This window comes from Malurus melanocephalus, unplaced genomic scaffold (genome assembly GCF_030028575.1).
Source record: "Malurus melanocephalus ecotype Western Australia unplaced genomic scaffold, MMel_1.1 scaffold_0, whole genome shotgun sequence".
In the NCBI taxonomy this organism is placed as follows: Eukaryota; Metazoa; Chordata; class Aves; order Passeriformes; family Maluridae; genus Malurus; species Malurus melanocephalus.
In genome coordinates this window covers 10,603,960-10,616,189 of record NW_026623232.1, presented here as the reverse complement: position 1 = coordinate 10,616,189, position 12,230 = coordinate 10,603,960, and the positions used below count along the sequence as shown (strand labels likewise).

General features: G+C 43.5%; 1 long non-coding RNA gene across 2 annotated transcripts in view; it reads right to left on the bottom strand.

Annotated features, from left to right (window-relative positions):
• Positions 1-11,938, bottom strand: part of LOC130584455 (uncharacterized) — an 18,150-nt gene extending 6,212 nt beyond the window's left edge. For both annotated transcript variants that reach the window (XR_008966510.1, XR_008966512.1), the window contains exons 1-3: positions 11,737-11,938; positions 10,150-11,623; positions 3,366-3,509 (exon numbers count right to left, since the gene is read on the bottom strand). This is a non-coding gene — a long non-coding RNA (uncharacterized LOC130584455). The remainder of the gene's footprint in view (positions 1-3,365; positions 3,510-10,149; positions 11,624-11,736) is intronic.
• Between the last annotated feature and the right edge of the window lie 292 nt (positions 11,939-12,230).

The window sequence follows — 12,230 nt, the reverse complement described above, 5'->3', positions numbered from 1 at the left end:
GTAATGTGACAGCAGCGTTCAAAGTAATCTCCTTCTATTCAGTAACTTGGCACAGATCTTATTACCWGCCACGTCAGGTCACATCAGCATGTGCTGTGTGACACAAAGTGACACAGCTTGAGAGCAACTGACACAGCATTGCCTCTCCCCACCACCGAGACGTATATTGGATGCTCAGGACACAACCRGTGCAGTTATTAAATCCTCTCTGTTACCTGCAGTTAGGCAAGTGACCCATGCTCTGGAGCATCTTCATTTAATAGCAAATTGCTATTTTTTGTGCCAGCTTGAGGCAAGGGTTTTCTTAAGGGCACCTCCACTGCCATTGCATTAGAAACTCATGTTGGGCTGCTGAGAGCTRATGCAGAGCCGAGTGCTTCAAAAACAGCCCAGCAGTGAGTGTGGGAAGCCTGAGCTTACTGCAGGGTGGGCCAGGCCATTCCCACTGATTCAGGCAGTTACAGTCCTCTCCAAAATATTCAAATGGCAGGTATAAAACCACAAGCTTTGTGGCTGTCCACAGGTATTGAGAGCTTTGCACTAACTTCTTAGTTAGAAGAAAATAAATTTTGTGAAAACTAGATGAATAGGGCAAAACAGCTTCTTTCAAAAATAAGAAGCTTGGGAAACTCATTGAGATAATGAGCTCTAGGTGATTAACCCAATCACTGTGGAGGTCACCAGCAGTATTAGAGCCACAATCTCATTGATTTRGATTATTGTATAGTTTTGTAGTTTGGTGACTTCTGGGTTGTATGCTTTTATGTTATGTCTTATTCTTGTTTGATGGTGTGTAAGACCTCACCAGAAATAAAGGGTAAATGTTATTCAGATAGGTACCAGACAAGATTGTACCTGCCCTTATCACATGAAGTTATTTCCAGACTCTGTAAAATTTCAGTCTGGATGCTGTGGTGAAATTGTGGCGAGATTGGAAAGTACAAAAAAAGGGTGCTCCTGCTGTTGTCAGACCCCATGTATTTGCCTCTTGAGGCTGTGTGCATGCTTCGCTGTGCAGCCCTGGCTGCCAGCCCTCGTTTTATGCTCTGGAGGTCATGAAAGGAAGGCGGTATTTTTCTAATCATGACCACCAGGTTTGGATCCCAGGAAAAAYGAAGATGGGGAGCCATTGGAAAGCTGATGTTGGGCTACTGCAATGGCTCTGGTGACTATTTTACATTGGAGAAGGAATTGAAGCTTCATAGTTGTAAGCTGGAAGAGGTTTGTGGCAGAATTGCTCTGAAAGCCTGAGGAGACCTAGTGACTGAATGCGCATGTAAAGCAGAGTAATGATGCAGTCTCCATGGCAGCATCTCAGAATCCTACTGTAATATTTTGAAATGTAATAGAGATTCTAATTTCTCAGTCTTAGCCCATCAAATCAGTTCTACTATAAATACCACGCTATCCAGTCTCAGAAAGAACTAAGGCTGACAGTTATTTTAAGACTGTCCAACCAAAGACAAAAATGCAATTTACATTTCCTGCCAAAATACACTCTTTCAATTAGGAAAACAGAAGGATTTTGATTTTAGGCAGGCAAAATCAAGGAAATACAGAGATTACAGGAGGAACGTGATGTCCACTTCCTCATACACGGCAACCTTAATTTGCCCAACATCTGAAAACACTGACACTCTGTGGACAAGTACATAGGAATGCTTCTTACCATGACTGGCAACACTACCAATGTCTGAGGAARCAGATGTTGCTCCAAGCAGGTAACTGGGAGCATGTCTGAGTACCCAAAGGAGTACTGAATGTCCTCACTGATGGCTGTCTGGTCTCCATAATAACAGCCAAATTTCACTCAGCATAACAGCTTGATTGACAAAAGATGCTCTAATGAATATCAGTTGTGGTCTGTGTCTCCACCTGACTTTATCCTCTGTTGAGGAAATTCACAGTAATCTTATGGGAACTGCTGAGAAGTCAAAATTGTCGATTATCAAAGAATGGCAAGGGTGGGGGTGGTTGTATTGGAGTTGTATTGAATAGTGTGGTGCCTGAGCGTGATGTAAATGGTATGGAATAAGGGGTGCAAAGTTCTGGTTTTGGCTGGGGTAGAGTTAATCTTCTTTACAGCAGTTAACATGGAGCTGTGTTCTGGATTTGGTTGAACACAGTGTTGATAATACAGAGAAGGTTTTGTTATTGCTGAGTAGGGCTCACACAGAGCCAAGGCCTTTTCTGCTTTCCTACTGCCATGCTGGCAAAGAAGTTGGGAGGAAACACAGCCAGGACAGRTGACCCAAACTGACCAAAGGGATATTCCAAACCATATGGCATCATGCTCAGTATATAAAGTTGGGGAAGAAGGATGGAGGGGGACACATTTGGAGTGATGGTGTTTGTCTTCCCAAGTCACCATTACCAGTGATGGGGCCCTGCTCTTGTGGAGATGGCTGAACACCTGCCTGYCCATGGGRAGCAGTGAATGAATTCCTTATTTTGCTTTGTGTGKGTGGCTTTTGCTTTCCCTATTAAACTGTCATTATCTCAACCCATGAGTTTTCCAGCCTTCCAGTTCTCTTCCTGATCCTGCTGGTGGTAGAGTGAATKTAGCATCTGTATGGGGTTTGGTTGCCAGCTGGGGTAAAACCATGACAAAAGCTATCATTAGAAAACATACCCTTATTCATCACTGTGCAAATGTAATTATTATGCAATGAACTATAACTCACTTTGAAGTTATTTGCATTTGTGGTACAGCTCTATATACAGATGCAACTGGATCTGAAATATTTGCCTGATCATCCCAGACTAGATTTTCTAACCCCACTCGCATTTTTTACCTCATGTGCAGARCACTTGGATTTCTCAACTCTGGACTGCTCTTGCAGATTGGTTGCTTTGAAACCCAGATATGAAAAGGTTTGGACAGACAGAAAGTAGTGTCCCCTATAAGCATCAGTGTCCTCTGATGGAAAGCAATGGGCTACAATSAGGCAGGACAGCTCTGACCCATGCTAGAATTAGTAATTTTAAAAAATTAAGTTAATCATTCTCTTGGCAAGTTACATATATTGCAATCTGTAGCAGCCGATACATCAGTGGAGCCAGGATTTCTTTACAACTGGAGATCATTTTATTCTTTCCAATATCTACAGAAACATTAAGGTGTTGTTAGCAGCTTTGCTGCTAATTGCACTTACAACTAAAACAAAATGAAATAAATAAATATACCATGAGATAATTAGGAGATGCTAAGAATGTAAGATAAAGTAAGAGAATAATCAATAAACAAGTGTTTCTAACAATTGTCTCTKTGGAAATTGGAGACTGATTTTCAAACAGAGATACCAACTCAGGTACCTGAGTGACACAGGTTCTGTGCCTGAGCCAAGGACCCACTGAGTACTCACCGCTCCTTTCCAATGCAGTCACTGTTTGTAGGATTAGGCCCATTTGTGGAGGGCTGCAATTAAATGAGGAAGAAGGGTTTGGCAGATGCTTGTCTATGTGAGATACTGGGATTCAGTCCATCCAATATCAAGCTGCAGCCGCCTCTGGATAAAACATAGCATCTGGATCAGAAAGAGCAGGAAATTGCACAGCTGTTTCAAGACAGTAGCCCAAATTCAGGGCCCCCTTATCGGGCATGATGATTTGGAGGATGTCCCTTGGTCTCCCAGAGGTCCCATGTTTTATCTGCTGGCTCTGTGTGGGTACTCCAGCCCACCGGCACATTCCAGGAGGCAGGAGGGCTGCAATGCAAACATGTGGTGAAAAGAAGTGAAGGACAGCCTGATGGCATGGAGGCCACAGACTGGGCTGTGCGGGCAGCACAGACAACCAGCAGCACCAGCTAATAGCTTTTACCTGAGGAGAAGGAGGAGGAGGAGGGGGAGGAAGAAGAAAGCTGATGGTACTGCATTTAAACGTGAGCCAAATGCTCACCCACGGTCATATTCAGGCAGAAAATTTAGATGTGGTCTTCTGTCTTTTCTATTTGTACCACAGATTGTGAATATATTACCCARCTTGTCCCATTTTTCATCTGTGACTCTGAATTTTCTACACATATTCCTGCCTTTGCAAAGGCTCACAATGCAGGTGTTGATACTCCCCAAAACCTGAGCTGATTGGGAGCCACAGTCACACCCTTAGGGATGGAAAAAGTGAGGCATGTTGGCAAGTGGGAAGGTCACAATTTCAAAAACAACTCCATGCCCCTCCTGCTTCTTAATAAGCCCTATTTTTTAAATCTATTTTCTCTACGGGGGTTGATTCTACCTTGYTATTTGTGCAGCATCTGGTATCCTCAAGTACAAGTGTGGAATTCTTGGCATTACCATTATATAAATGCTTCCAAAAATGTTCTTAATTAAAGAAAAACAAGRTATTTTTCTCTCTGTTTATAGTTTAGGATCATCTCTCTGACATGTTTCAAAATTAAAATATATGTAGCAGAAACAAAGATTAATTAGAAAAAAACTACAGGTTTATGCCTTTCTGTTTAAAATATTAAAAATTGTGTGAAGAGAAAAGATGTTTCTCAGTTCTAGAAATACAATTACATATTATTTCTTAATCTTCAGGTCAATCTGGAGCAGTAATAGAATCAGTCAGAAAAATCAGTTGATCAAAGTAAACTTCAGCTCCCACTGTAACATTTAAACCTAAAAACCAGTATGTTGATTTAAAATAAGCAGGCACATCCTAGAGGTAAGTACGAAATGCCACAGTTTTATATGGGACTAAATTTTATATGATAATATCCTATGAAATATAATGCAGAAGAAAACATTAATAATAATTTTTAATTTTTTTTTCTAAAAAGCATATTCTATGTTTCTGTGTTTCTATTCTATGCCATTCTATGTTTATACAAGTTTTAGGAAGGGATTTGTTGTTCACCAAAGAGAAGCTGTGAAAATTTATTCCAGGTTTTAGTTGTTGAAAGCATAGTGGAGAATTTGAGGGAGACAAATAWATGCTTTTTTTGGTCGGCGGGGGCTTTTCTAACGTGTGATTTGTGAGCCTTAGAGGATTGTTTATTTTAGGACAAGTCAAGGACTGAATCCCAGGGAGTCAGTTTTCTATTTTGTTTTATTTCAGCTGTCTCTGGAGGTTTGCCAGGGCCGGCAGGGCTCCCGTGCTGCGGCGGGTGCTGCTGCTGTGGTTGCGTAACCGCTGCGCGCCCCACGGCTGCAGGTGCCGCGGCGGGAGGGAGGGAGGGAGGGCGGGCAGCCTGTGCCGCTGGGCCCGATAATTAACTCACGGTGCTTAATGCCCTCCTTTCCAGACGCCAGCCATTCCAGGCAGCCCCTCTGGATGCCCTGCGGGATGGATGGCGGGGATGGTGTGGGGCGCTCCCTGTGCTCGTCCCCTGCCCTCCCTGCGAAGCGACCACGCGATGCTTTGCGCGTCCCCTGCCCTGTGCATCCCTTCTCCCTYCTCCCTCCTGGAACCACCGTGTGCCCCTCACAAAGCCCCTGACACCCATGTGTGCCCAGCTCTGCTGTCCTGCAGCTACAGACGAGCGTCCTTTCTGGCCTGGGGAGGGGTGGCAGCTTCTCRTCCGCAGCGCTGTGGGCAGCAGGAGAAATCCCTCTTGCTTCCGGATCCGTACAGGATTCCATGAAATCAATCAGTGCCCATTGACCAAAAGTTTCCTACAGACCCAGGGGGCCGAGGTGGGGTTTGCATTTTTGGTGTGCATGGTCCCGCTCTGGGCTTTGGGCTGTGGGAGCAGCTCCGGGAGAATTGGCTGTGTTTGGAATTCCACGTCTCTAGTGGAGATGCAGCATTTAAGCGTTWATTTGTTCTGCATGAATTTGCACAGGAGGCAAACACAGAGGTCAGATTCTGCCACGTTGAATCATGAGGGCCTCTTAGTTCTGCCTGCCTGCCTGCCTGCTGATCAAGGTTAATAAGAGCTGGCAAGCTCCAGAGGCCCAGTTACACTGCTTTAAAATCTTTCAAAGGCAGCACTGAATATCACRCGTGAAATCAACGGTGTTGGTCTCACTGGAGTTACATTTGCTTGCCCCAGTTATCAGTTTATCTATTAATAAACAGATAAACTGATGCTGAAATAAGCCACCTTTTTTAGGTCAATATTGATTTAGGCTGAAACTGTACTGAAAWGGGGATCGAAAGCATTTGAATAACAGACAACATCTTCAACATTTGTAGTGCAAAGAAAGTTTTAGAATTTAATTAAATCTCATTCTGCTGTGGCGAACAACCAGACACACTTGAGGACTGAAGAGATCTGTCTTCCCTTCGCAATAGAGATCTTGCAAAAAAACTATCATTAAACAGAATTCTTGCTCCATCAAGTAAACTATGCAGAGACTTCAGTGATTCAGTATGGCTCAAAAAGACAGCTCTGTGCTTTGCACCTGGGCTGAGCTYCTTGAGTCGGCATTACTGAGCTGTAGCCCAGTGATCCAGTCCATATTCTTGCAATGACAGCAGCGTTCAAGTTCAGGAGCCCTATAACCATTGTTTGTGTGCTGTGCACTCAAAAGTCACAAGCCCCTAAGTTCTAGCTGCTGCTAAGTTCKGCTGCTGCCCATGCTTAAAATAGCTTCCTCGGTACATGGCTGGACATCTGCATGCTTATCTCACTTCTGCACTTGGATTAGAAATCAGAATCGCTCAGTTTAATCCCCATGAACCACTGCCTGGCATAGCTAGTGCAGATAACTGCTGTCCTGAGGGCAGGATAAAATTTAGATTGATTTAATTTCAAATCAGTAGCAGTGTTGCTGAGTGAAGAATGGGGAGAAATCGTACTCATTTTATACAGATTGTAGTGACAATTTTAGTATTGTCTGTGCTTTAAAAAAMAACAAGTCCACTGCCTTTTCTGAAAAAGATGGCTCAGATGTTTAAGTCCAAGGTGGATGCTGAGCTTTGAATACCAGGTTTGCATAGGCACTAATCTCAGGTTACAAAGAAATGCCCTTCAGGGGTGAAAATCAGATTTCTGTCATCCCTTCTCAACCTTTCTGCCTTGGAGGATTCCCCTCCTCAGCCTATTCCAGCAGGAATTCTGTTGGGAGGTGTTTCAGAGTCCCACAGCACCTCAGCAGAGCCCATGTATGTAAAGCTAGTTGGATCTTGAATCCGGGGAAGGTAACAGCAAAAATTCCTGGTGGGAATTCCCAACAGAGTACCTGAGGGCCAGCTGCCCTCATCCTGACACCAAGGCAGGRCAGGAGGATAATCCTCTGGGCTACAGGAGGCTGCGAGGTGCATTTGCACCTGCTGGGCAGAAATAGCAGCACCAAGCGATTGCAGTGGGTTGATGATGCTCTGGGGGAGGGCATTGGTGCTGCTGGGTTAGCTGCTCACCACTGACCTGTCCTCCCAGCCCCTGGGCTGTCTGTTGGCTGTCAGACACTGACCTAAAAGAAGGCATAAGAACGCCAAACTGTTTAATCTCGCAGCATTCACAGGCACTGCCATCACAGCAAAGGCTCTGCAGCAATGTTAGGTTAACGAGAGCCCGTGTGGGAGGGAACAGAGTACCGCTCTGCACTCAGTGCTAATGCTTTTGCTTAAGCATAATCCAGCTGAAGGTCTTTTCAGTCCAGCAGAGTTCAGTGGAGGACTAGCTGAGTGTGCTGGTTCAGAGGGCACTAATGCAATTGTGTGATTAATTTACGTCTGTGCTTTTGTTTGCCGTGTGGGCTGCGGTCAGTGGAGATGGGCAGGGGATACAGTCCCTCCTCCAGAGCTCCCTGGCCTCTGACAGAATGACTGCTGGCCTCCGAGAGCTCTCCTTTGGAGCAGRCATGAGTCACTGCCCCTGGGTAAATAGTGAATTCTATGATGACACGTTTGAAAGACAGTGAGGTGGAACAAACAAGGTAATTTCTTAATAAATATTTATTTCAAGGAAACTTGTTTGGCTTAATTCTTTTTCCACTGATGTTAATAGAAGTTATGCATTGACAAAAGGCGCTGCAGCATTTGTAACGTACTTTGACATCTGTGGATGAAAGGTTCTAAATAATAGCTAAGGATTATGTATTCCTCAGTGGGAACATGAGTTAGCCTGCTGGATAAATTAATAAACACATTGTTATGTAAGTATGGTAAAATGCTGCTGATGCTTCATGATTAAACATGACATGCTGACAAAAGGAAGCTGAGGATTTGGTTTATTTCATTTTATTTTACGTTTTTAAAAATTTTATTTAAAAAATCCTAGTTAAAAGGCTTGCTTGAAAAATCTCTTAAGTACTTTCAATGTAAAGACATTGAATTTCCACATGGACACAAATATATTCAGCTCTGTTTCACAGGTAGAGAAATTGAGATATACAGAAAATCACTAAGACTACAATGTCATGGGATCTGTGAACTACAGGCTGCACCCCTTGTCCTTAMAAAGGTACAGAAAGTGATATTTAATTGTTCTCATCATTCAAAAATCTCAAAATGGTCTCACAAAAAGAAAGGGACTTGCCTGGWGTAAAAATGTCAGAAAGCAGATGTTCTTTGGGTTTAGATATTTAATAATGGCCGGCCAAGAAAATTTACCATGCACTCATTCTGGTGTATCATATTTTACCCTAAGAATCACCATGAATGCTGCAAGCGTTCAAGACCCCAGTGGCCTTTTTGGGCTGCATGGGTGTGACACAGGTTCCTGTCTCAGAGTATTTACAACAAATCATATTTTGTTATATTTTTTAATGTAAAGATATACTTATAACAAATTATAATTACAAATTATTATGGAAGTGATTCCTTTTTCCAGTTGTGGCCCACATCGTTTCTGCAAAGGAAGCTCATAGAAATGACTAAGTGTAAAATTAATTATCACCAAATTCCAGTGCTTTTGTCTTAGTCTGATATTGTATTTTCTGCACTTTCAGCAACTCTAAAATTATCCTCCTGTACTTGGGCAAAGTAAAGATTAAAAGATCRGTTTTCAGTGGGTGATAGATTCCTCAGAGCTGAAGAAGATTTGGAGTTTGTGTTTGGGGGCGGGCATTGGGTCACTTTTCCTTCAAATTTAGTGTTTTTTAACTGAAAGAGTTGAGCACTCTGCCTTCTGTGACTGGTGGTCTGCTCTGCAAATACTACTTTTGGTATCCATGAAGTTAGCTGTTAGCCTCTTCAGAGGTTTTTTTTTGTAACGGCTTTACAAACGTGTATGTCCTTTCATCTACAAGGTCACCTTGTAGAAGGTGACAAAAAWCCAATCACATTAGGAAAAAATATCCTTGGGAAATAAGGCCTGTCTAGTACTGACGCTCAGGGATCTGCTTGTTCCCTGCCTTTCTGAACTGTTCTATCCACTCAGATGACTCATGAGGACAAGGACTGTCTCAGACAGTACCCAGCACAGGGAGTACCGGCTCAGCTGAGTCAAGGGCTCTTCCATGCTGGAGGCAATTACGCACGGATGGAGCCTGCTAGCTATGAAACAGCAACACTCAGATCAATCAGGACTGTAAYTAATCTTCCTTTTCTTCTCTTAGATTCAGATAATGGCGATTCTGCCTTCCATTGTCCCTTTTGGGGTTACTAATAACATTGGTATTAGTAAGAAGAATTATTTAATACCACAGGAAATGAAGCTGAAGGTGAGACTGAAATTCATTTCAACATAGTGAAGACTTTGATTCTTCTACAAGTCTCTTATATTTAAGACTTAATGCACAAAGAAAGGGTGATGTCAGTGTCATGAGCTGGCACTTCTAGCCTGCACTGCATTTTCTTGGYGGTAAGGAAGTGTAAAAACCAAGGGTGGGATAAAACTGAGCATTTCTGTATTGTCTCTTTAGAGGAGAGGGGGATGTCTCCCCAAATGCATCTTGTCTTCATCTCAGCATTGCAAACATTGGTGTCAAAAGCTTTTRTTGCCAGGTTTTTATGTGTGAAGAGAGTGTCTGGCACAGCTGGAAATGTCTCCTGGAGCTCACAGCCTGTGGGCTGCTGCAGACAGTCGAGCTCCAGCTGCCTGGTTTTGTCTTAGCATTTAAACAGATACTCTGTTTGGTATGGGGTGTTTCTCTCTGGACACAAAAGCAGCAGAGAGCAGTGATTCCCTCCTCACAGCAGCTACTGTGCAGCTTGCTTCCCTGCATCATGCTCTCTTTATTCCTTCCCAAAATGATTGCAGACAAAAAGCAATTACTTAAGAAATACAGTTAGTAGGATAATCTCTGTGCTACTGACCTTTTCCCAGTCTTGGGGGAACAACCGAGTCTCCTGCTCAGCCCTGCCAGGTGCGACATCTGCCAGTGTGAGACCAGTCTGTTGTCAGCCCAGCCTGTGATGCTCCTCTGCCATTATTGCCTCTGCTCTCCATGTTCCACCTCCCTGTCTTCCCCTCTCCCACAGCTCCTTTCCCACAGCAGTCCCATCTGGTCTCCCTGCACGCCACTTTTCCGCTCTCSCCTTCCAGCGCTGCTCCCACTCAGCATCTTTCCCACCGGGCTGGCGCTCAGCCTGCCGCTGCAGTGACCTTTCAAACGCATGTAGTGCCGTGTGTGCTGTGGAAACATGCTCCCCTCCACGTGTCAGCACAGCCACAGCCTCTCATAAACTTTTGACCCTTGCTTAGTCCTCTGCCACCCCTGGCAGAGCCAATGGCAGGGTTGTATGCCCGGCTTTAGTTACCGGTGTCTGGAGACGGCCAGGGAACACAGAGTTGCAGCTCTGATTACACTTATGGGGAAGAAAAATACTCTTAAGGCAACAGCTGCTCTTTTCTTTTTTGCTGCAATTTTTTTTCTAGGCTGTTTCTCCTCTTCCTTTTTTTTTTTTTTTTTTTTTTTTTTTTTTTTTTTTTTTTTTTTTTTTTATCATTTGTTTTCAGGTTGCTATTCAGGAACCAGCTGTGAAAGGCTGTATTCCTTGAGTAATACAGCATGGTGCTTCCTGAGCTGTGTAAGAAGTGCCTGTTAATGGGTGAAGGCAAGCAAGAGCATAGAAACAGAGAAAGGTGGTTGCAGTCCTCTTGGGAGCATGGAGAAAAGGCAGAAGGAGCAAGTCCAAATATTTAAACTGGAGATTTAGTGACAGAAATGATACCTTCCCTGAGTCCATCAAAAATAAAATATCCCTCCCCAGTTGAAAGCTGAACAGAACTCTGTCCATTGCTTTGTTCCTACTAGTAAATAAATTAAAAAACTTTCCAGTGAGTTCCAGTGCAACCTTCAGTACTCCAGGCAGTCAGCAGTTTGCTTTTCCTATTTCCAGCATGCAGTTGTGCTCTAACAGTTTGTGAGCTTCAAAGCCTTGCTAAAAAAGTATTTTCAAAAGCATTATCCTTTCATACAATCTATTTGTACAACAATAATTTTCTTAACAGATCTGCCATGTTATATCAGCCTCAATAAGTAATTTGTTTGAACAGCTTCTCACACCACTTGAGTAATCTCACAAAGTTTGGCTGTGCTCCTTTATCCTCCTCTCCTTGTTCTTTTTCCCTGTTTAACCAGAGCATTAATGGAGGGGCTGAACATAAGGTGTCTTTCTGCTTCAAAGTCTTTTTGAAGAAGATAGTGATATCCTTCTTGAAGAAGATACCCTTCTTGCAAGCAGCAGTTTGAATACATGTGTCCCAGGAACAGAAACCTTTTTTAGCTACTTCTTTCTTCTGGTGCTACTTCCCTTAAAACCTGCAGATTTGTAGCTACTGTGGGTGCTGCAAGGAAAAAATAATGGAGAAATAAGCAGCCCTAGTGAGTGCATCTTCATGAGGAAGGCTAAACACGAGGAAGGCTAAACCCAAGGAATGGCACACACACTTCTCCTTACCTGGACTTAAAGCCCCCAGTCTCTGCTGCTCTTGTGCCAGGCGTAGCAAGCCATGATTCCCACAAATCCAATGGTATCTTGGTGTTCCCAGGGRGCTGCCTTTTGCCCTCAATGACAGAGCAAGCTCAGATTTCATTTGAAACCAAATCTACAGAATATTTCCTGGTGTTACAGAAGACTGAAAGCTCCAGAATACCTAGAATATCACGGATCCAAAYTGCTTTCTATTTGCAGTTGCCTGATCTTGGAAGCGAGGCTGACTCGGGATTTTCTGTGCTTGACTTGGCAAAGCCCACCAGCTTTCAGCAGCCTCAGCCTCCAAATATTTGCCTGCTTTGCTTCAGACATGTATCCCTGCAATGCAGATTATAGGGAGGGCATATTTCTTTATTTCTTTATTTCTTTCTTTTCTCCTGGAAAAATATTTTCCTTTTGTGTGGTTCAGTGGCTATTTTTCTGTCATTTTGAAACACAGGTTGATGCTGCAGAGACAG